This window comes from Alligator mississippiensis, chromosome 12 (assembly GCF_030867095.1).
Source record: "Alligator mississippiensis isolate rAllMis1 chromosome 12, rAllMis1, whole genome shotgun sequence".
In the NCBI taxonomy this organism is placed as follows: domain Eukaryota; kingdom Metazoa; phylum Chordata; order Crocodylia; family Alligatoridae; genus Alligator; species Alligator mississippiensis.
In genome coordinates this window covers 32,069,426-32,090,837 of record NC_081835.1, presented here as the reverse complement: position 1 = coordinate 32,090,837, position 21,412 = coordinate 32,069,426, and the positions used below count along the sequence as shown (strand labels likewise).

The 21,412-nt window shown below is 47.6% G+C and overlaps 1 long non-coding RNA gene across 2 annotated transcripts in view; it reads left to right on the top strand.

The window, feature by feature from the left end:
- LOC132244526 (uncharacterized) overlaps positions 1-21,412 on the top strand; it is a 113,114-nt gene that overhangs the window by 17,592 nt on the left and 74,110 nt on the right. For both annotated transcript variants that reach the window (XR_009456086.1, XR_009456085.1), the window contains exon 2: positions 4,746-4,835. This is a non-coding gene — a long non-coding RNA (uncharacterized LOC132244526). The remainder of the gene's footprint in view (positions 1-4,745; positions 4,836-21,412) is intronic.

Sequence of the window (21,412 nt, the reverse complement as noted above, 5' to 3'; positions counted from 1 at the left end):
ATGTTTCCTGTAAGATAAATGAAGGAGAGAAATAACTGTCTGACCCAGCAGAATATTCTCAGCCTAATATAGGTCATCTCTGCCAGCTTACAAAAGGTTCTGACTCATACAGTTGTTGAGCTTGGTTCCACTGTGATAAGATTTGTTAGAATAGAAAATCGAGCTCTAACATTCTTCTGTAATTTTAATGAATGGCAGGAGGCAGGACAAATGTCTCATCTGGTAACGTCTCAGAATAACACATCTTTTAAATGCTTTGAAAATGGAAAAATGCTAAGGGTTACTGCCAACTTTTAGCACAACTAAAAAGGAAAAAATCATTCCTTTGCATCTTCCGTGCTCTGCAGAAGATGAATTCTGATCCTAAATAAAAGCAGATTTCCAGTAGTGATACCCTTCTCTCAGATTTTGGAATTATCATGCCATACAGAACTTTGGATGTCTTTTGGATAATAGGTGTGGGCTGTTGTCATGAGAATACTTTGGCCACTGAATGAAGGGCCATGTTCTCTTGTAGTCTTCCTAGGGCCTGGGACTGCCTGTGGGTTTGTAGGAGGACTCTTTCTAGCACAATTTAGGACTCTCTCAAAAATCCCAGTCCAAGTATTTTATTTCATGTCTACAGCTCTGATCTATTTTGGATGTAAATTTCCTTTAAGGAATATTAGAGTTTGTTAAATGCAATCCTGAAGGAAACTCAGTAAATTCAGAGCTCATTACACTATCACCACAGTCAACAAGAAATAATTATGGTCACAAATACAGATGAGGGAATGAGTGGCTAGGCTGCAGTAATTCAGAAAAGGACCTGGGGTTAGAATAGACCATAAACTGAATGTGAACCAACAGTGTGTTCTTGTTGCTAAGAGAGCCAATGGCATACTGGGATATATTAACTTCAGTGTCACTGGCAAATCAAGGGAAATGATTCTTCTACTCCATTCAGTACTGATGAGGGTCAAAATCATAGTTTGGAGTGTTAGCAGAATTTGCAGGTATTAACACGTATTACCTGACAGGGGTCGCAACATGAATGCTCCTGCTATGACCCCACTTGTGACTGCAGGATCGAGCCTCAGACTATGCAACACCTGCTGTAATGCCCGCTATTGAAGGCACATATACAATGAAAGATCTCACAAAATACAATAAACTAGGACAAGCACGCATAACAAAATGGTCAAATGGTATGTTGAGGCATGAGAAGTAGAAGCAGCACTGGTGATGCCTTACTTGGAGTACTGTGTCAAGTTTTGGGCCCCACACTTCAAGAAGCATGTGGACAGATTGGAAAGATCCATTACAGAGCAACAAAAATTATTAGGGGCCTCGGAGGCAAGACTTATGAGGAAAGGCTGATAGAGCTAAAGTTATTAGTAGGGCTGTGCGAAATTTCAGTGGCCATTTCATTTTGTTTCAGATTTGGATGTTTTGACAGTTGAATCACTGAATCCAAAATGAAATGAAAAGTTCCGAAACAGCTCCGAAACAAAATGGGTCACCTGAAATGTTTCAGAAATTTTCTGAAATGATTTGGATGTTTCAGAGCTGTTTTGACCTATTTCAGAGCTGTTTTGCAGGTGGGCTTGCAGGGAAAGAGACACTAAGAGGGAGGGGGAGGAGGTGGGGGGGGAGAAGGACTGCTCTGACATTGACATCAGATAGGCATCTGGCTGATCCCAGCACTCTTTCCTGCCCAGGGCAGGGGGTTGGACTCGATGATCTGTTGAGGCCCCTTCTGACCCTAGCTTCTATGAATCTATGAATCTGTAGCTGGCCAGTGACAATGATCTGTCCCTGGGATCCATTCCAATCCCAGTGCTCTGGGGGAAGGACAGAGAAGCACCTTAAAAGGCTGTTTGTGAACCACTGTATGCCATTTTGCAGCTGTCTGTGACTGTCTGTATGCAGCAGGAGCACAGAGCAGCATCTGTAAGCTTGCAGCTTGGTAGTGCCTTGCTACAAAGTTGTAGCCATTGCCATTAATCCTTTCCTATTTACCCTTGCCTACCCTTCCCCCCAAATCCTGTTATTTGTTCTTCTTATATTTTTTTCCCCCCAAAACCAAAATAAAGCAGTGCTTTTCCTGGAAAGCACTCAATACACATACATTTATTAAACACACACTCACACAGACACACATTTTTTTTCCAGCACACCAAATATGAAGTGTGCTGGAAAGGCAGGTGCCAAGTCTTCTGGCCAGGGAGGGAGAAGGGGCAGAGGGAAAGGTGTAAAATTCCCCTCCTTACCACCCCTGCCAAACTTAGACACAGCCTCTTCCCTAAGAGGCAGAAGGCTTCTGGTGCTGGTGGCAGCAAGGAGTTGGGACCAGTGTCTGCATTTGGACCCCTTCCAATAACACCAGCCATAATAATAACCCCCAGCACCGCCAGCGTGACAAGCAGCACCAGCATGACAATCTCCTCCACCTCCATTTCAGTTCCCAGCCTGAGCCTTCCAGTGTCAGAGGAGGAGCTTGATCTGAAAGTAGGGGACCTGAGCACCCTAGCAAAAGTAATTCTTGTGACCGAGGAGGAATCTGAGTTTGTAATCCACTCCTCTCCAAGTTCCCCTAAAGCCAGATCTCCTTCCCTGGAAGGCAGTTCAGAAGAGTTGAGGTTGAGGTTGTGGAGGCAATTGGCTCAGCTAACACTGATCCTGCTGTTGTTGTGCCTCTGCCTGCTATGGAAGGGTATCAGGCAGGATCCACACCCACACCCCAGAAGTGACAGGGTAGTGTGGTGTGGGATCATTTTGAGGTGGCAGATAATTTAAGGTATGCTATCTGCCTGCACTGCTGATATAAGACTAGCTGGGGAAAGGAGGAGAGATGCTACAGCACCATGGGAATGCTGATGCATCTCAGAAGGCACCATCCCTTTGCCCTTGCTCCTCCTCAGCCTGGCACCAGTGGAAGCATGCTCAAAAAGAAGTCCCCCTCTCACTCCAAGGCACCCATACCCCCAAAGCAGAGAAAGGCCACTCTGGAGCAGTGGGGGAAAGGTGGGGACACAGGGAGGCATGTTGCATAGCTGAGAGAGATCACTCAGAGCATTGGGGAGATGCTTGCTCTGGATGGCCAACCCTTCTCCCTAGTTGAGCGGCCAGGGTTCAGGCAGCTCATAGCACTCATGGCCCCATCCTACCAAGTGCCTGCATGCACCACCTTCAGAAGGATGGTGGTGCCCTCCCTGTATGAGGCATGAAGGGAGTACTTAAGGGTGGAGCTGTGCAAGGCTGGTTGGCAGGTGGCCTTGCACTTCACCTTGGACATCAGAAGCAGATGGGGTGGAGATCATGACTACCTCTCCCTCACAGGGCACTGGTGCCATCAGTCAAGCCATTGGTGGGCTCTCCTTCAAGCTGAGGTGATGGATGAGTCCCTCATGGCAGTGGAGATCATGGGGCCAAGAACTGCATGGTGCAGGGGTGGCTCGTTGGGCAGGGTGAGCCCACCCATGGGTTCATGGTCACCGGCAAGGGGGCCAACATGGTCAAGGCGGTCTGTGATGCCAACTTTGTTGGCATCCACAGTGTGGCATACAAGTTCCACCTTGTAATCAGGGATGCCTTGGATGGGGACAGGGCTGTCGGTGATGGTGCCATCACAACCAGCCAGCTCATTGCAAAATGCAGGAAGGTGGCGGGATACTTCCACCACAGCATCAAGGGGGATAAGATGCTGCAGGACAAACAGGCAGAGCTGAGCATCCCACAGCACAAAATCATGCAGGATGTGGAGAGTTGGTGGAACTCCACATACATGATGTTGGAAAGGCTGGTGGAGCAAAAGAAGGCTATCCATGAGATGGCCTTGCTCAGGGAGATTTGGATCAGTGGCCTGCTTAACAGAGCTGAGAGGGATACCATCTCCCAGATCTTAGTGGTCCTCAAGCCATTCCTTGAGGCCACTGAGACCATCAGCACAAGCAATGCCCTCATTAGCCAGGTGATCCCCATAGTGAGGGCGCTTGAGAAGTAAATGGAGAAGTTCCAGGGGATCGTGTTCCATGCTGTGGCAAGGTGCTTTCACCAGAGGTGTAGGCACTGGTGAAGTGGCTGAGGGAGAGCATCAAGAAATGGCTGGATCTGTTGCGGTCCAGTACAGTCCACGTGCTGGTGGCCATGTGCAAACTGAGGGTGAAGGGGAGCATGTGCACCAGCATGTGGGCCCTGGATCACTCAGTGGAGGTGCTGGTGAACAGACTCCAGGAGGCAGAAGGGCAGAAGCAGTGGGTTATGGAAGCAGGGGATCCACTTTCCCGTGCCAGCACTCCCAGCAGCAGCCAGTCTCCTCCACAACAGGTTCTGCCAATGTGGGATAAGGGCATGGCTTCAATGGTGGGGTCCAGATCCACCAGTCCCCAGCATCAGGCAGGTAGCGTTAAGGCTTTGGTGGCTACCAATCCCGCTGAGGACATGGAGCTGCTGGACTGTGACCCCTTGGCCTATTGGGTGCCCAGCAGGCAGATGTGGCAGGATCTGGCCATGGTTGCCTGGGAACAGCTATCTTGTCCACAAACCAGTTTTCCAAGTGAGAGGTGTTAAGCATTGCTGGGGATGTTGTGACACCCTACTGTACCTGCTTGGATCCTGGTTTGATGGAGCAGCTGGTGTTCTTAAAAGTGAACCTCCTGCTGCTGGTGTTCCCCAAGCTCCACCTGTAGATGGAGTGAGTGCCACCCTCCTCACTCCATCTGCACTTATTTCCATTTTTTTTTCTTAAACCTTTTAATGCCCAGAGCAGAGCCGGAGGTGACTTTCAGTACATCAGCAGCGAGAAGGGGAAGAACATGTCCCTGCTGAGCTCTCATGCGAGGATGAACTTGGAGGTATGTACTGGGGCTATGGGGAAGGAGGAGGCCCCAGGGCCTGGGCATGACCTAAAACTGCACCCTGCCTGGGTCAGGAGGCCTGATGGGACTTCTGGCAGCACTGCAGCTCCAGGAAATGCCAATTCCAATGACCTCCCTGGTGAAAGGTAGGTAGGAGGTGCCTTATAACCTCCAGCCACCACACACACACACACAGAGTCCTGGTTGCGGAAGCCCAGACCCCGAAGATCTTTGAGAGGCCTGAGACTTGCTGGTTGCAGTGGAGTTGTGAGGTTCCAGGTGAGCTCAGCTTAGCCATCTGTGAGGCATGGGCTTTCAGGTTTAAAACCCTTCATCAGGCTAAGGAAGCATCTAGTTGGTGTGTGTGTGCTTTTCCTGGATGGAAGGAATAATAAAGAATCCAGAGGCTGGCATGCAATGCAGGCAAAAAAGCCAGTCAGTGAAAATGAAAATGGAGGTGTCAGGGTGTGAGAAACAGGCTGGGGTAGTGGGGAAGGGGAATGTAGCAGGTAAAAGTGGAGAGGTACCTGCTACCTGTGGAGTCAGATGTCAGGCAGCTTGTAGTGCATCATAAATCCAATGTCTATATTGATTCCATGAATTTGTGTATCTAGGAGGTTGATAAAGTGAAGTTCATAGGTCCATCTGTGAAAAGTGGTTTGTAAATTCCCTTTGAATCTCAGGACTGAGAGACTGGAGACAGAGTGGTTTTCTTGTGAGAAATGTGCCCCCACAGGTAGTTGGGTATTCTTGTCTGTAACAGATTCTGGTGTGCAGTTTGTGGGGATACTGGAGATATGTTGGCAAGTTTTGCATTTCTTGTCATGGCATGGTTTGGATTCATTTGGTGTGTTTTGGGCTGTAGGAAGTTGGTTTCTGGTGATGAGGTTAGTGAGGTTCAGTGCTTGTTTGAATTTACAATACACTTTTCACAGACAGGCCTATGAACTTCACTTCATCATCCTCCTAGACATAGAAACTCATGGACTCAATATAGACATAGGGTTTATGACACTACAGTCTGCTAAACATCTGACTCCCCAGGTAGCAGGTATCTCTCCACTTTTACATGCTACATCCCCCTTCCACCTCTCCCCCACGTCGGTCTCTCACCCCCTGGTGTCTCTATTTAAATTTTCACTGACTGGCTTTTTTTGTCTGCATTGAATGCCAGCCTCTGGCTTCTTTACTATTTCTTCTATCCAGGAAGAGCTCACACATACCAACTAGATGCTTCCTCAGCCTGACAAAGGATTTTTAAACCTGAAAGCTTGCAAAGAAGAATTTCTCCAACTATTCAGACGGTCTAATAAAAGATATCAGATTGACCCTAAGAACCTTGTCTGGGCTATGTCCTTAGACCAACATGGCTACAACCTACACCCCTTAACACACACAAGTGACATGTATTTTGCTTTGAGGAGTTTGAGGTGCAGTTTCACAGAAACCCCTGTACCACTTTGCCCAAAATCTAATGCCTGCAAGAGGGTCTATGTATGTGGCAGGACAGGTGCCATTTAATGCCCCACTGTCAGAGCTGGAGGTGTCAGTTTAGTTTCTCAACAGCCAACAGGGGAAGAACATCTCCCTGCTGAGCTCCCATACCAGGGAGAACTTGGTGGTATAAGGGCTGGGACTATATGGGGAGGAGGAGGCCCCACATCATCCTGGGCATGACCTAAAACTGCACCCTGCCAGGGTAGGGAGGCCTGGGTGGAACTGCCGGTGGCATGGTAGCCCCAGGAAATGCCAGGACTTTGAATCTCCCTGGTGAAAGATGGATAGGAGCAGGAGGCACCTTATAACCTCCAGCCACTGCACAGTCCTGGCTGGGGAAAGCCTAGACCTTTAAGATCTTTGAGAGGCCTGAGGCTTACTGGTTGCAGTGGAGTTGTGAGGGTGAGAACAGGAGCTACCATGCCTGCAGTTTTCATTCTGCTGAGCCTTAACACACACACACACATTCGCACGTCATGAGTTTTGCTTTCTACACCTTGAGGATCAGTGTCCCAGAAACCCCTGCACCTATCCCTTTGAAACCTGGCAGGCTTCATGGCCTTATAATGGGATAGCATCCCTGCAAGTTTAATCTAAATCAGGTAAGAAATGACAAAGTTATAGGCAGTTTTGTGATTCCCCATTATAGCCTATGGCCAAAACACCGTCAAAATTCCAAAACAGTTTTGGCTGAAATGAAATGGGACAGTGATTCAAAACACTGAAACTAATCACTGTCCCTCCAAAATGATGAATCCAAAACAAAATGAAACACAGCTGTTTTGGACAGCCTTACAAAACACTGTCCCTCCAAAACGCCAAATCCGAAATGAAACACAGGCATTTCACACAGCCCTGGTTATTAGTTTGGAGAAGACTACACTGAGGGGATATTTTAGTAACAATTGTCAAATACCTGAAGGGTGATTTACAGAGGATGGAAGTTGGATTTTCTCTGTGGTTGTAGTGGATGGGACTAGGAGAAATGGCTCAAACTTCAAAGTAAATTTAGGTTGGAGATTAGGTGGAACGTTCTGACTAAAAGGATGGTTAAACATTAGAATAGACTACATGGGGACATTGTCTAACCTGTTCTTGAAAACATCCAAGGTTGGAGATTTCACAGACACCTAGCTAGGATGGTTGATCAGGGGTCTGGACTTGATGACCTTATGTGGGCCCTTTCAGCTTTACTTTCCTAACATCCTCTGATCCTGTAACAGCTGATTTTTAAACTGGTGCCATGTGTGTTGCAGCTCAGTGGGAACAACAAATAATAATACATAATTGTGGTTGTGAGAAACAACATGCCATTATACTGAATGGAAGTGCAAGTGAAGTGGTTGTCATGCTGTAGTAAAAAAATGAATCAGTGCAGCTGTAACAGTACTAATTCAGCATGCAGTCAGTCAATCAGTCATGGATTCACTATCTATACATGCTTCCAGAATACTAGTTTTGTATTCTAGGGTTTTTCATGCAAGAAAACCAGCAGATGTGAGCAATATTTCTTTCTGAAATTCAAAAGTGGAGAAATTGTTATTTCAACAACTCAATCCCATTAGCAAATTACATTCACTTACATATCTTGTTAATGTATCTTACATTTTATATTTCAGGAACCTTTATAATATATTTAAATGTGAAGTTAAGTCCCTCGTAAAATAAAAGGGGATAACAGACCATTATTTTTCTGCATTATATATTAGAAATTAGATATCTACATCTATAAACTGTGGACTTCATTCTCCTAGTGCTTTCAGCCTTTCAGGTCAGGTGTTGGTGAACACCTGGGAGAGCTGGCCCTCATCATAAATCAGCTGTCTAACCACTGTTCTCTTACTGATTGCATCACTGAAAGATCATGGAATTCCTTAAGTGAAATGGTGAAATAACTGCATTGCCATATGTTCTAAAGAAATCTGAGAACATAAATGTAATGAACTGTGGCAGTACACCTTTGGGTGCCTGCCACTTTAAGGGCTGGAAGCAGGTAGCTGGCAGGTGCTTGATTAAGGCAGCCATTTTCAAACTTTGGCAAGCCAAGCAGAGGCAGCAGTGGGCTGCCAGCTGCCGAGGTGCTAACATTAGCTGGCAGAGCTACTGCTCCTGGAACATCTGGGAGGTAAGGGCAGGAGCTATGGGGAGGTCTGGAGGCTCCTGGGCATGACCTAAAACTGCACCTTGCTAGGGAAGCAGGGTCTGGCAGGACTGTCTGTGGTGGGACAGCCCCCAAGAAATACCAGACCAGCTAACCCTCTGGTGAAAGGTGGGTAGAGGTGCCTTAACTCCAGATTCCACCATCTGGTGGGTTGTGTAGAGAATAGTGGGGCCAGGCAGAGGTGTCTGCATCAGGTGCCTCCATTAGGAGGCACCTGAGCCCAGCAGGGATGAATGGTTCTATAGGACCCAGAGTGGGTAGAGTTCTTGTGAAGGGTTATCATGAGGGCCCATGCAGAGTAGGGTGCAAAAAGGGGCACTTGAAGGACTGCATGTGTGGGGTACAGAGTAGAGCCACTGAGAGAGGCTTGAAGGGCTGTACCAGGGGAGTACTGAGTAGGTCAGCAAGGGTGACCTAAAGGACAGTACATGGGCCAACCCCCTCGAGTGAAGATAAAGTTGATTTGCCCAGTGAGGGGCTCAGGGCACAGTTAGCTCAGTATTTGGTGTAAGGTCAGGCCACATAGAGTAGGTGAACTTGAGGGATCTGAAGGGCTGCATGTGTCCTACCAGAGTGCGAGTAGTGAAGCCTGATGGCCCAAAGGGAGTCACTCAGTGGAGCAAAGCAGTAGAGAGTGTCCCAATGATGGGCAGTATGTGAGAGGCCCCTTGTGAGAGGGGGACAGAGGGAGTGCGTGTGTGCAACAGGTCCAATGGCAGACTGAGTTTGCCCTGGCCTGAAGCCAGGGAGCAATAATAGTCTGGATGCCATCTGTGAGGCATAGGCCATGGTGTAGGGAAAGTTCGGAGCCATGGCTAGTGCCCCCTGGCATCAGGGTAGTGAATGGTCAGCCTCCCACTTAATATATTATGAAAACATTCAAGTCGTGGCAGGAGAATTAGGGTAGACTGCCCTAGGCAGGTGGGTGGGCTAACTCGTGGTCTAGTCCTGGAAAGGCCCCCTGTCACACAAAGAAATCTGAGAAAATAACTACTAAGACAGTTAAAGTTGAGGCAGTAATTTTCATGTGACTCTGGCTTGCTGTATTAATATTCTTAAAATAATATACAAAAAATAATGCCCATAATCTGCATTTCACTTTGAAAAGGATTCTTTGCATATTAAATTTTACTTAATTCTTCCTACTGTGTACATACAAGGGCTTTAATGGTTAATAATCACTACATTACTTCTGGGGAGTGATTCATTCCTTGATTGTAAATGTTCCATCAGGATCTCAGACTGCATTTAATAAATATAGAATGCATTCTCAGACCATAGGCAAAGAATGTTGATCAATATTCCAAGGCAAGAATATTACAGCAGACCTTACCAAATGTGTCAACTGCTTCAGGAAGCTTTTGCTGATTATAAGAGTGTAAAATACCAGTTGTATGTGTAAAATACCAGTGAAACTCCAACCCTGAGCACAGTAAATTACTTCATTATTAAGATGGTTTCCTTTCTAGGATTACCTACTTAAGATCATCACAATATATAAAAAAAAAACAGTACTTGAAAGAGTTGTGATGACTGACTACAAATAAACATTGAAAAGTTTTGGAAATTTAAATTCACTAGATATGGTTTAGTACTAAAAGGCACATCTTCTAAAAATCTACTTGGATTCAGAATGTGATATGTTCCTGGATACCTCTTTAGAAAAACATGATATGGAACTTCTTGTGCCACACCAAGTAACAATTCTGAATCACCAACTCTTAATAATGATGGATCAATATAGCCCATGCTTATTTACATTTTTGTGAACTTCCACTATCCTACAAAGCTGCTGACCAGCCTTTAACTGTGGTTAGTTTGATCAAAATCCCAAGTTGAAAATTATTTTAAACACAGAAAAAACTGCACTTTGTTAATGAGCAAATGTCTTGTCAAAGTCTTAATAGACAGGGTGTGCAAAGCAGGCCCTATTCGATTTGGATTTGGATTTGGCCCAAATCAGGGACAGTGATTCAATTTGCTGATTTGGATCACAGTCCCACATTCGATTTGGCTGAATCCAAAGCTGAAGATTCAATGCTGATTCAGAGAATTTGGAGTGATTCGGACATAGACACAGCTTTAAATGTTTTTTCTACATACCTTGAGGTACCAGTGTGGCTTGTGAACACTGCAATGCTGGGGTGCATGAAGCATCCCACAGGAGTGGGGGGGGGGGGGGGGCCCTCCACGTGCTTGGTGGCAAACCTGGAAGTGGACCGGAAGTACTTCTGGTCCACTTCCATGTCTGCCGGTGGGTGTGCTGGGGGGCACCCCCCTCCCCCCTGGCTCAGCGATCAGCCACAGGGGGACCCTGTGTGCTCCCCCCAGACCCAGGAGGCACCAGTCACTGAGCTGGGGAGGCACAGCCCCCCCCACACAGTCCCCAGCAGACCCGGAAGTGGACCGGAAGTGCTTCTGGTCCACTTTTGGGTCTGCTGCCAACTGCGCTGGAGAGCCCCGCGTGCTTCTGTAGGACACTCCATGCACCCCAGCATTGTAACACTCATGAGCCCCTGCTACCTAGAGGTATGTAGAAAAAACATTTAAAGCTGTCTCTATGTCTGAATCTCCAAATCTTTCCAAATCTCTCTGAATCAATTCAGAGGGTTATGATTCAATTCAGAGAAATTAAAGGGTCCTCTGATTCAATTTGGATTTGGAGATTTGGCCACCAAATCAGGCCAAATCTCCGCTGAATCGAATTAGAGACTGAAGCTTCGCACAGCCCTGTTAATAGAGAAGGATGTTGGTATCCCTTTGTATTTTGAGTACTGGTAACAGGGGCAGGGGTTCCCTGTTATAGGAAGTAGGGAGTATAGGCAAAGGCAGATTGCAGAGAACCTGAGGGAAAAGCAGCAGCAGATGTTAGCCACCCATATATGCCCCACCCAGGGGGCTGGGATTGGGGCATATATGCCCAACCTCTGGCTATGCAGGGGGCAGTTTGACCCTGGTTGCTTTGGGACAGAGAACTTCTAACAGTGCTGCTTGCAGTGAGGGGTCAAACCAGCCCAGGAGAGGTACTTGGTGGGACAGAAGCAAGCATGCTTGAGTAAGAAGGTTTGAGCACTAGAGACCCAGAAGAGTTTATATTTGAGTTAAGACTAGTTAGTTGCTGTTTTGTATTTGCATTTTGTGTTTAAATCTGTGGATTGGGGGCTACATACTATGGTGCCTGGGGTACTCTGGGGATGTCAAGCCCTGCCAAGGAGGGAGGAGAAGTGATCTGGGCTAAGGTTAAGAGGGCCAAGGGCTGGGCACAAAGTAAGAGAGATGGGTTAGGCCTGAAGCCAGGGAGCTCAGGTTCTAAACTGTGGATCAGGGCTGAAGGCTCAGGCAGAGAAGAGGGTCATGGCTGGGACATCTGCAGTGGGTTCTGCCTTTAAGGGGGAGCCTCCCAAGGGGAACGTAGAGGGACCTTACAGAAGTCATATATTTTTGCATTATGAGGCCCCTGAAAGCACTCTACATCCATAATGTAACAAACATTCATGGCTACAGAATGCTTTTAAAATGTCCAATCATGCAAAAATTTAACCCTCAAATGATGAAGTATCAGACAGGGGCAGTCTAAGGCAGAGCACCTCAGGGAAGCTATTTATCAGTTCCTTGCAAGGGTAAATTTTGGGCAATTCCACCCACGTCTTATGTGGCTTTACAGGTCCTCCACAGAGAGGAGATGGAGTCTCCTCCCTGTGCAGTGGGTGAAGGAGGGTGGGTGGGGGAAAGGAGCCCCCCCCTGCCACTGTGCATTCCCCCACCCCCAGCTACCACTGCTGGGATCTTGGGAGGAGCTGAACTGGGCCCATGAGGTGTGGGAGGATCCCTTCCACCCTTTGTGCAAATGTCATGACAGCAGCAGAGGTGTCCGCACCCAGAGCTGGTGTGGTGGGGGGGGGGGGAATGGAGTCCCTCCCCATCTCATGGACCTGGTCCAGCTCCCCTCAGACCCCAGAACAGGTAGCAGGGCCCATGAGGTGAGGGGGCTCCATTTCCCCCCACCTTCACCCTAGCTCTAGACACAGAAGCCTCTGCTACCCCTGTTGGGGTTTTGGGGGGAGCCAAGGTGGGCCTGCACAGCAGAGGAGGTTCCCTTCCCCCACCCCCTGCTCTCTGCATGAGCATTTTGACAGTGGCAGAGGCTGCTGCACCTGGAGCTGGGGCAGGGTGGAAACGGAATTCCCCTGCCACGTGGGCCTTGCCTGATTAACCCTGCTGGGGTCTTGGGGGTGGGGGGAGCTGGGCTGGGCCTGTGAGGGGGGAGGCTCCATTTCTCCATTGCCTGAGAAAGTGGGGAAATGGAGAGGATGACAGCCTCTGCCACTGTCAAGACACTTAGGTGGGGGGCAGGGGGAAGGGAGGCACCACGTAGGCATGCAGGCCTGGCTTGGCTCACTCAGCAGAAGTAGCAGGGGGGCATGTGCTGCATGGGGGGTCTCTGTTCCTCCCCTTTTTTCCCCCCTCCCCCCAGCCATTGCTGACAGTTGCCAGCTGCAGGTGTAGGGGGGATGGAACTTGGAGAGGGGTAGCCTGGCAGTCTTCTGGGAGACTGCTGAAGCACCCCTACATGCTGGTCAGGGCTAGTGCAGGCAGCCTCCAGGCCCCTTCCCCTCTTCCCCCCCCCCGGCCTCCTTACCCAACAAGCAAACAAATGCATGCCTCTTGGGTTCAATGATGATCTAACTCATGGCACTTTGTGTAAAGTGCCATGAGTTAGAGCACTTCCCCGACAGGATGTCTGCACTTGCATACATGCCCAGGGTCTTCCAGAACTGAGTGTAGACTTAACTTAAGGATGGCCAGAGAGTCCCAGAGAGGCTACTTCTGGCCTCCCGGGATTGCCTCCTTAGCAAAGTAACAAGAACATCAACAGTGTGGCAAGCAAGAGATTGGGGTGAGGTGGGGCCAGAGAGTGTGGCAGGCAGGTGGGACCTGAGGCGAGACACCAGGCACTGCAGGGGAGTGGACCCATGAGGTTTACTACAAGTATGCACTGCGTGTACATGCATCTGTTTAAAAACAACATTTCTAATATTGTGATCAGAGAGCATGCTAAAGGCAGATGAAATTGCTTCAATAGCAGTGGTGACTGGCATTTACCTCAAAGAGAATGTAAACTGGGTAGGCAGCAATAAGGTATCTTTCCTAGAAATAGCAATAATGACAGGGATACTGTTGGGAAGCCTGGAGGCTTTCATGAATACACTACAGTACAGTTCACTTGTTTTGAAGTGTATTTTAGGGCTAGTCTATGTGTGGTTTTCATGGTAACTTAGATGTATTCTAGCTAATCTGTGGGTGGATTTCATATGTTTACCTAACCATTATTCTCTTTTTCTATTCTTTTAACTGCAATGAAGCATCTTCAAAGTAATCTAAAATAGATTAGAATTTGGCTACTTTATATAGAAAATGTTAATTCCTAATGTTTTTCCAGAAAAAAATCTGTCTTCCCTTAAAAAAATGTTGCCAAACATGGTGGCCTGTATGGAGCATCAAGGAATGGAAGACAATAGTTTTCCCTCAGAATATATATATTTTTTTTAACCTGTGGAAACCGGCTATGGGCCAACAAGATGAGGACCTGGTAATATGAAAAAATTAGAGTATCAGCATAGAGAATTTTTTAGCATATGTAATATGTGACTCAAAGTAACTTCTCTAAACTGTGTAATTAGCTTTAATTTATTGCTATTTCTGTGACCTAAATAGTTTAACTATTTTTTTTTTCAGATTTAGTCATAACAGGATATTTTATTCATAAACATTGTCCTATAGTATCAGAACTGACTTTTTCAATGATAGCGGGACAAAAAGCAGTGCTGAAATGGTCTTCAGTTGTTAGAAATAAAGCAGATAATATATGTATTATGCTGCTAATGATGAAGGCCACACTAAAGGTGGTTTAGCACTTTTTTATTTTTTAACGCATTGGTCTGAAGTCTTGGAAAAACAGATCATGCAAGATCAGGATTTTCTAATCCAAGTCCTAGGCCTGATTAAGCTTTGGAGCTGAAAGGTCAAGTCGTTATTACACCTTTTAACCTAATTTGGATCTATTTACTTGATTTGTCTCTAATATATCTCAGCAAGCCATGAAGTAGAGATTACTTTTAAATCTTATAACTGTAGAACAGGGGTCAGCATCCTTGTAGGAGTGGCCAGCCAAATTGGCACAGCATGCTCTGAAGGCAGGCCACCACTTTTGACCCAGCAGGCCACCTCTGTGCTTTCAACCTGGATGCAGCTTTCCCTGTCTCCTGTGTGCTTCCAGTACAGCTGCTACTTTTCTTGCCACTGGTTCCTGTCACTGCTGAATTGTTGTCAACATCCTGGCTTTGTGGGTCAGATGGAATTGATTGGTGGGCCAGATGTGGCCCACAGGGTATGGGTTGCCAAGCCCTGCTCTATTGGCCTAGCTTATTGGTTTCCTACAAGTAACTGCAGAGATAAATTGGCCCAGTGGGATGTTAGGCAGATAGCTGTTTTCTCTTCATCAGACTCCTGCAGCTCATACTGGTCCTCTTACCTTGGACTCCCCATTTGAGAGAAAAGACAGCCTGCTTTATTTTACTGGAATGGTCTTACCTCTTTAAGCAGTAGTGAGTCTCAGAGCCAGACCTCTACTTGTATGGTAATGTAGCCCTGCTGATGTGTTCCTTGTGACAAACGCTGTGTATCCCTTATCTGTATATCTCCATTGGTATGCATGTTTGGAGAGGGGTGTGTGTCCCCTTTATTGGAATATCATTATTGGTATACATAGTTGAAGGGTTAGGAACTATTCGTGCCCATTTCAGATGCAGTGAGGTAAAGGGCTAAGTGAGCCCAGTCTTCCTATATACTAGCCATCCCTTCCAAAAATATATATTTTTTTATAAGGGCACAAATGCTGTAAGCTAGGCCATGCCCTCTTTTCCTGCCGTTTCCTCCCTGCACCCCATATGGCCAGATTGGGGCAGAGCCACACTGTTTTCCCCTGCGGGGCCCAACTGGGTCTAGTTTGCTCCCTGACATGAATTGGGCCATGCTTTTCTGTCCTGTATGCCAGATTTGGTTCACCAGTGGGATCCGGCCCATAGATAGACTGAGCACTGTTCATCTGGCCCGAGCGGGGGGAGGGAGAAGGTTGAGCACCACTGTTGTAAGTGAAAACTGAGCAAAGATCACTGAAGGGTCAGTACCCACCATGACCTTTGTAGATGTATATAGAGAGTGACACCTTGGATCTGGCATGAAAGAACAGCTGAAGGAGAGCCTCCAGACAGGAACTACCCCTGGAACAGTATTGTGCTGCATTTACTCAAATATAAGATGGCCCTGAAAATTAAGATGAACTCCCCAATAATTAGATTCTATATATGGAAAACTTAAAAATTTGTTATAATTTTTCCAGGTATAGAATCTAATTACTGGAGGTTTGCCTTGAACTTTGTCCCCCTCCCACTGCTACAGCAGGGCAAATAAATTTGGGGAGTCAGGTACCCCCTTGCTCTCCAAAACTCCCCCCCCTTCTGTCAGATCCTGCCCTCCCTGAGTACATGGAAGCAAAGGGTAAATTTGAAAATGCTGACTTTGAAATAAACATACCTGTAGTAATTTACATATAGTACTTATAGGGCATGTCTACACATGCATTCTACACTCACAGGGTGTCGAGGACTTCAGCTTTGCTGACTGACTTGCCTGCTTTACAGTGGATGATGAAGGTGATCAGCTCATGGTTGCTGTCTCCCAGCTTCCCAGCTTCCCTTTGATTGTTAGGTCACTGATTAAGTCATCCCCCATTCCCAGTACCAGGTTGAGCAGTGCTTTGCCTCTCGTCAGTCCATAGATTTCTTGAGTCAGATACAGCTCATCCATGCACATGAGGAAGCTTTGGGACCATTTGGATTTGGCTGAGTGCTCTTCCCATGAGATATTACTAACATCTTTACTCCACCCATCTTCCACTTGGAAAATAGTTTATTCTCAGAACTCACAACTGAATCTGGTGCACCCATCTCTATTAACATCTTCCACCTAGCCACCTGCACATAGTTTTCAGTCCCAAAATGGACTATTACCACAGATCGTCCCCACAGATCACCTATAGGATGCCTGGTACCCCCATTGTGGATCCATTATCAGAGACAGGGGGAGGGAGCATGGGATCCTGCTCCTCATGGGCCACCAACCAGCACAATAGTTCAGCATGTGGGAGCCCACCTATATCCTCCTTTTTTCTGTTTAATCTTCTCCACAATACTGCCCTCCATGAGTACGGTTTTCTAAACCCTTGGTTTTCTTCTCTTTTTTGTTTTTCTGAGCTCTTTGGTCCACAGTTCTTAAATGTGATGGCTGCTAATTTTTCTCCCTTTTTACCACTACTGGTGAAGGCTTGCTGCTGTAATTCATGTCCATTCTTAAGTATTCTTTCTAATTTGGCAGTAGGTCAATTCTGAGCCTCTTATGCTAAAATTCTGCAGCCTGGGGCAAGAACTATCACCAATGCCTTTTTAAATTCTAGTTGGTTCCAATTTGGGGGATTCCCCAGGGACAATTCAGCCAATTGGTATAACATCTTTTTAATGATTTACATAAGAATCATAGAATCATAGAAAGTTGGGGTTAGAAGGGACCTCAGGGTATCATCTACTTCAACCCTGTGCTCAAAGCAGGACCATCCCCAACTAGATCATCCCAGCCAAAGCTTTGTCTAGCTAAGTTTTGAAAATATCCAAGGATGGAGTTTCCACCACCTCTCTGGTCAACCTATTCTAGTGTTTTACTACCCTCCTCATGAGAAAATTCTTCCTAATATCCACCTTAACCTTCCTTTGCTGCAACTTGAGACCATTTCTCCTTGTTCTGTCATCTACCACCACAGAGAACAGTCTAGCTCCATCCTCTTTTGAACCCCTTTTCAGTAGGGCTGTGTGAAGCTTTGGCTTGTGATTCAATTCAGAGAAGATTCAGCCCAATTCGGAGGCTGAATCTCTGAATCTGAATTGAATAGCTCAAAACTTAAAACTTTCTGAAACAATTCAGAGCCTCTGGATCAATTCAGAAAAGATTCGGAAGACATTTGGTGATTTGGAGATTCAGAAGGCAGACGTTGAGGGGAAACAGAAACTTAGAAGAGGGAGGGGGACCAGGGGAGGGAGGGGGAGGAGAGAGGGGAAGGACTGACATCTCTAGCTGGCCAGTGAGTATGATTTCTCCTTGATTCCCCTTCCAGTCACAGTGTCTGGGGGACAGACACAGAAACAGCATTAAAGCCTCTATCTGCAGACTTTTCTGTCCCTTTTCTGAGCTGTTTCTGCCTGAGCAACAGTATCTCAAAGGTACTGTCGCTACTGGACTGGCTTCCTAGTCAGTGGCCTACTATTTTTTGCTCTTAGAAAGGATTGGATAGGATATAGCTTAGCTTAGCTTATCTTAGCTCAGCTTAGTTTAGAATCCTATACTTTCAATTCATTTTCTTTCAATTTATATTTGTTCTGTTTTTTCCCCCAATACTCAGCCCCTTAACCTTCTTCCTGCTCAGCCTGGCACCAGTGTGAGAGAGCACAAAGGAAAGTCCCCCACTCACTCCAAAGCTTCTGTCCCCCCAAAGCAGAGGCAGACCACCTTGGAGCGGTGGGGGAAAGCTGTAGATAGAGGGGCACACGTTCCCAAGGTGAGCAAGATCATCCAGACCATTGGGGAGATGCTTGCTCTGGATAGCCAGCCCTTCTCCTTAGTTGAGTGGCTAGGGTTCAGATAGCTCATGGCACTCATGGACCCATCTTAACAAGTGCCCACGTGCACCACCTTTGGCAGGACAGTGCTGCCATCCCTGTATGAGGCATGCAGAGAGAACTTGAGGGAGGAGCTGTGCAAGGCAGGGCCACAGGTCGCCTTGCACTTCACCTCTGACATCTGGAACAGCCAGGGTGTAGATCATGCCTACCTCTCCCTCACAGGACACTGGTGCAATCAGTCCAGTCATTGGTGGGCTCTCCTCCAAGCTGAGATGCTGGATGAGTCCTACACAGCAAGGGAGATCATGGTGCCCATGAACCACATGGTATAGGGGTGGCTCGTTGGGCAGGCTGAGCTCACCCATGGGTTCATAGTCATGGACATGGGGGCCAATATGGTCAAGGCTGTCCATGATGTCAACTTTGCTGGCATCTGCTGTGTAGCACATAGGCTGCACCTCATAATCAGAGACAATTTGGAGGGGCACAGGGCTGCTGGTGATGCCGCTGCCACTACCACTATGAGCCAGCTCATTTCCAAATGCAGGAAGGTGGCAGGCTACTTTCACCAGAGCATCAAGTCAGGCAAGATGCTGCAGACAAACAAGCAGAGCTGAGAATCCCACAGCACAAAATCATGCAGCATGAGGAGACAAGGTGTAACTCCACATACCTGATACTTAAAAGGCTGGTGGAGCAACAGAAGTTTATCCATGAGATGGCTTTGTTTGGGGAGATCAGGATCAGTAGTCCCCTTAACAGAGCTGAGTGGGGTACCATCTCCCAGATCTTGGTGGTCCTCAAGCCCTTCCTCGAGGCCACCAAGACCCTTAGCTCTGGCGATGCCCTTCTCATCCAGGTGATCCCCCTAGTGAGGGAACTTGAGAACCAATTGGAGAGCTTCCAGGAGATCAATGTTCCTGGCTGGGGCAGGCCACTGTCACCAGAGATGCAGGCACTGATGAGGCAGCTGAAGGAGGGCAGCAGGAGATGTCTGGATCCCTTGCAGTCCAGTATGGTCCACATGGTGGAGGGCGTGTGTGACCTGAGGGTGAAGGGGAGCATATGCACTGGCAGCACCAAAACCCTCGATCACTAGATGCAGGTGCTGTTTAACAGAATCAGGGAGGCAGAAGGGCAGAGGTGAGGGGATGTGGGGGATCCACTTTCCTGTGACATCACTCCCAGCACCAGCACCAGCAAGTCTCCTCCACACCAGCCACTGCCAATGTGGGCCAAGGGCATGGCTTTAATGCTGGGGTCCAAACACACCAGATCCCAGCCCCAGGCAGGTAGGGCCAAGGCTTTGGTGGCTACCTATTTTGCTGAGGATGTGGAGCCACTGGACTGCGACGCCTGGCCTACTGGGCAAGCCACAGCCACATGTGGTAGGATTTGGCCACGGTTGCCCGGCAACACCTGTCCTGTCCACCAACCAGTGTTCCAAGTGAGTGGGTGTTCAGCATTGCTGGGGATGTTGTGACACTCCACCGCACCTGCTTGGATCCTGGTTTGGTGGAGCAGCTGGTGGTCTTGAAGATGAACCTCCTGCTGCTGGGGTTCCCCAAGCTCCACCTGCAGATGGACTGAATGCCACCCTCCTCACTCCATCTGCACCAATTTCCGTTTTTCATTTTTTTAAAACCAGTTAATGCCCTGCTCTCAGCTGGAGGTGACACCACTCACTGCATCACCAGCCAGCAGGGGAAGAACATAACCCTGCTGAGCTCACTACCATGCCAGGACCAACTTGGAAGTATGGGCTGGGACTATCCGGAAGGAGGAGGCCCCAGGTCCTGGGGAAGACCACTAAAACTTCCCTCTGCCAGGGTAGGGAGGCCTGGTGGAACTGTTAGTGGTGCAGCAGTCCTGTAAGTGCCAGAACCAATGATCCCCTGGTGAAAGGTGGGTAGGAGGCACCATAACATCCAGCTAATGCGTGCATGCACACAGTCCTGGCTGGGAATAGCCCAGACCTGTCACATCTTTGACAGGCCTGAGGCTTGCTGTTGCAGTGGAGTTGTGAGGCTCTAGGTGAGCTCAGCTTAGCTGCCTGGGATGCCAGCTTTTGGGCTGAAAACCCTTTGTCAGGCTGAGTAAGCACCTGTAGTTGGTGTGTCTGCTGGTCCTGGATGGAAAGAATAGTAAAGAAGCCAGAGGCTGGCCTGGCAAGCAATGTAGGCAAGAAAGCCAGGCAGTGAAAATGGAAATGGAGGCGTCAAGTGGTGAGGGATGGGCTGGGGGTGGGGGGAAGGTGGATGTAGCAGCAGAGGTAAAAGTGCAGAGGTACCTGGGTAGTCAGATGTCTGGCAGGTTGCTTAGTGTCAGAATTCCAATTTCTAATCTATGTTGAGTCCGTGTGTTTCTGTACCTAGGAGGTTGATGAAGTGAAGTTCATACCCCTGGCTGTGAAAAGTGGTTTGTAATTTGTTCCCTCTTAGGATCAGGCCTGATAGACTGGAGGCAGAGTGGGTTTTTTTTGGTGAGGAATGTGTCCCCACAGGTAGTGTGGCATTGTTGTCTTTGATAGATTCTGGTGTGTGGTTTGGGGGGGTACTGGACATAGTTGGTAGGTTTTGTGTTTTGAGCTGTAGGAAGTTGGCTTTAGTTCTTGTGATAAGGTTAGGTGCTTGTTTGTATTTATAAATCACTTTTAAGAGCCAGGCCTATGAACATCAGCCTCCTATGTAGTAGGTACAGAAACTCATGGACTCAATATAGACAATGGAATTTTGACACACTACAACCTGCCGGACATCTGATTCCCCAGGTACCTTTGAACTTTTACCTGCCTTGCTACATTCCCCCTCCCCCACCCGCAGCCTGTCCCTCACCCCCTGACGCCTCCATTTCCATTTTAACTGACTGGCTTTCTTGCCTGTATTACGTGCCAGGCCAGCTTCTGGATTCTTTAATATTCTTTCCATCCAGGACCAGCAGACACACAAACTGCAGGTGATTCCTTAGCCTGACAAAGAGTTTTTCAACCCAAACGCTTGCTAATATACATTTCTCTACCTATACCGTTACCCTACTAAAAAGACACCAGATTGTTTTACCTGTTGCCTTGTAAAGTGGTGGGCCAGTCTGAGGCTATAGAGGAGGAGGAGACCTCACTGGGGCACACTATCATGTTGTGCAGAGGCCCCAGTTCCAGGAAGTGTGCACTTGAACACACACACACACAC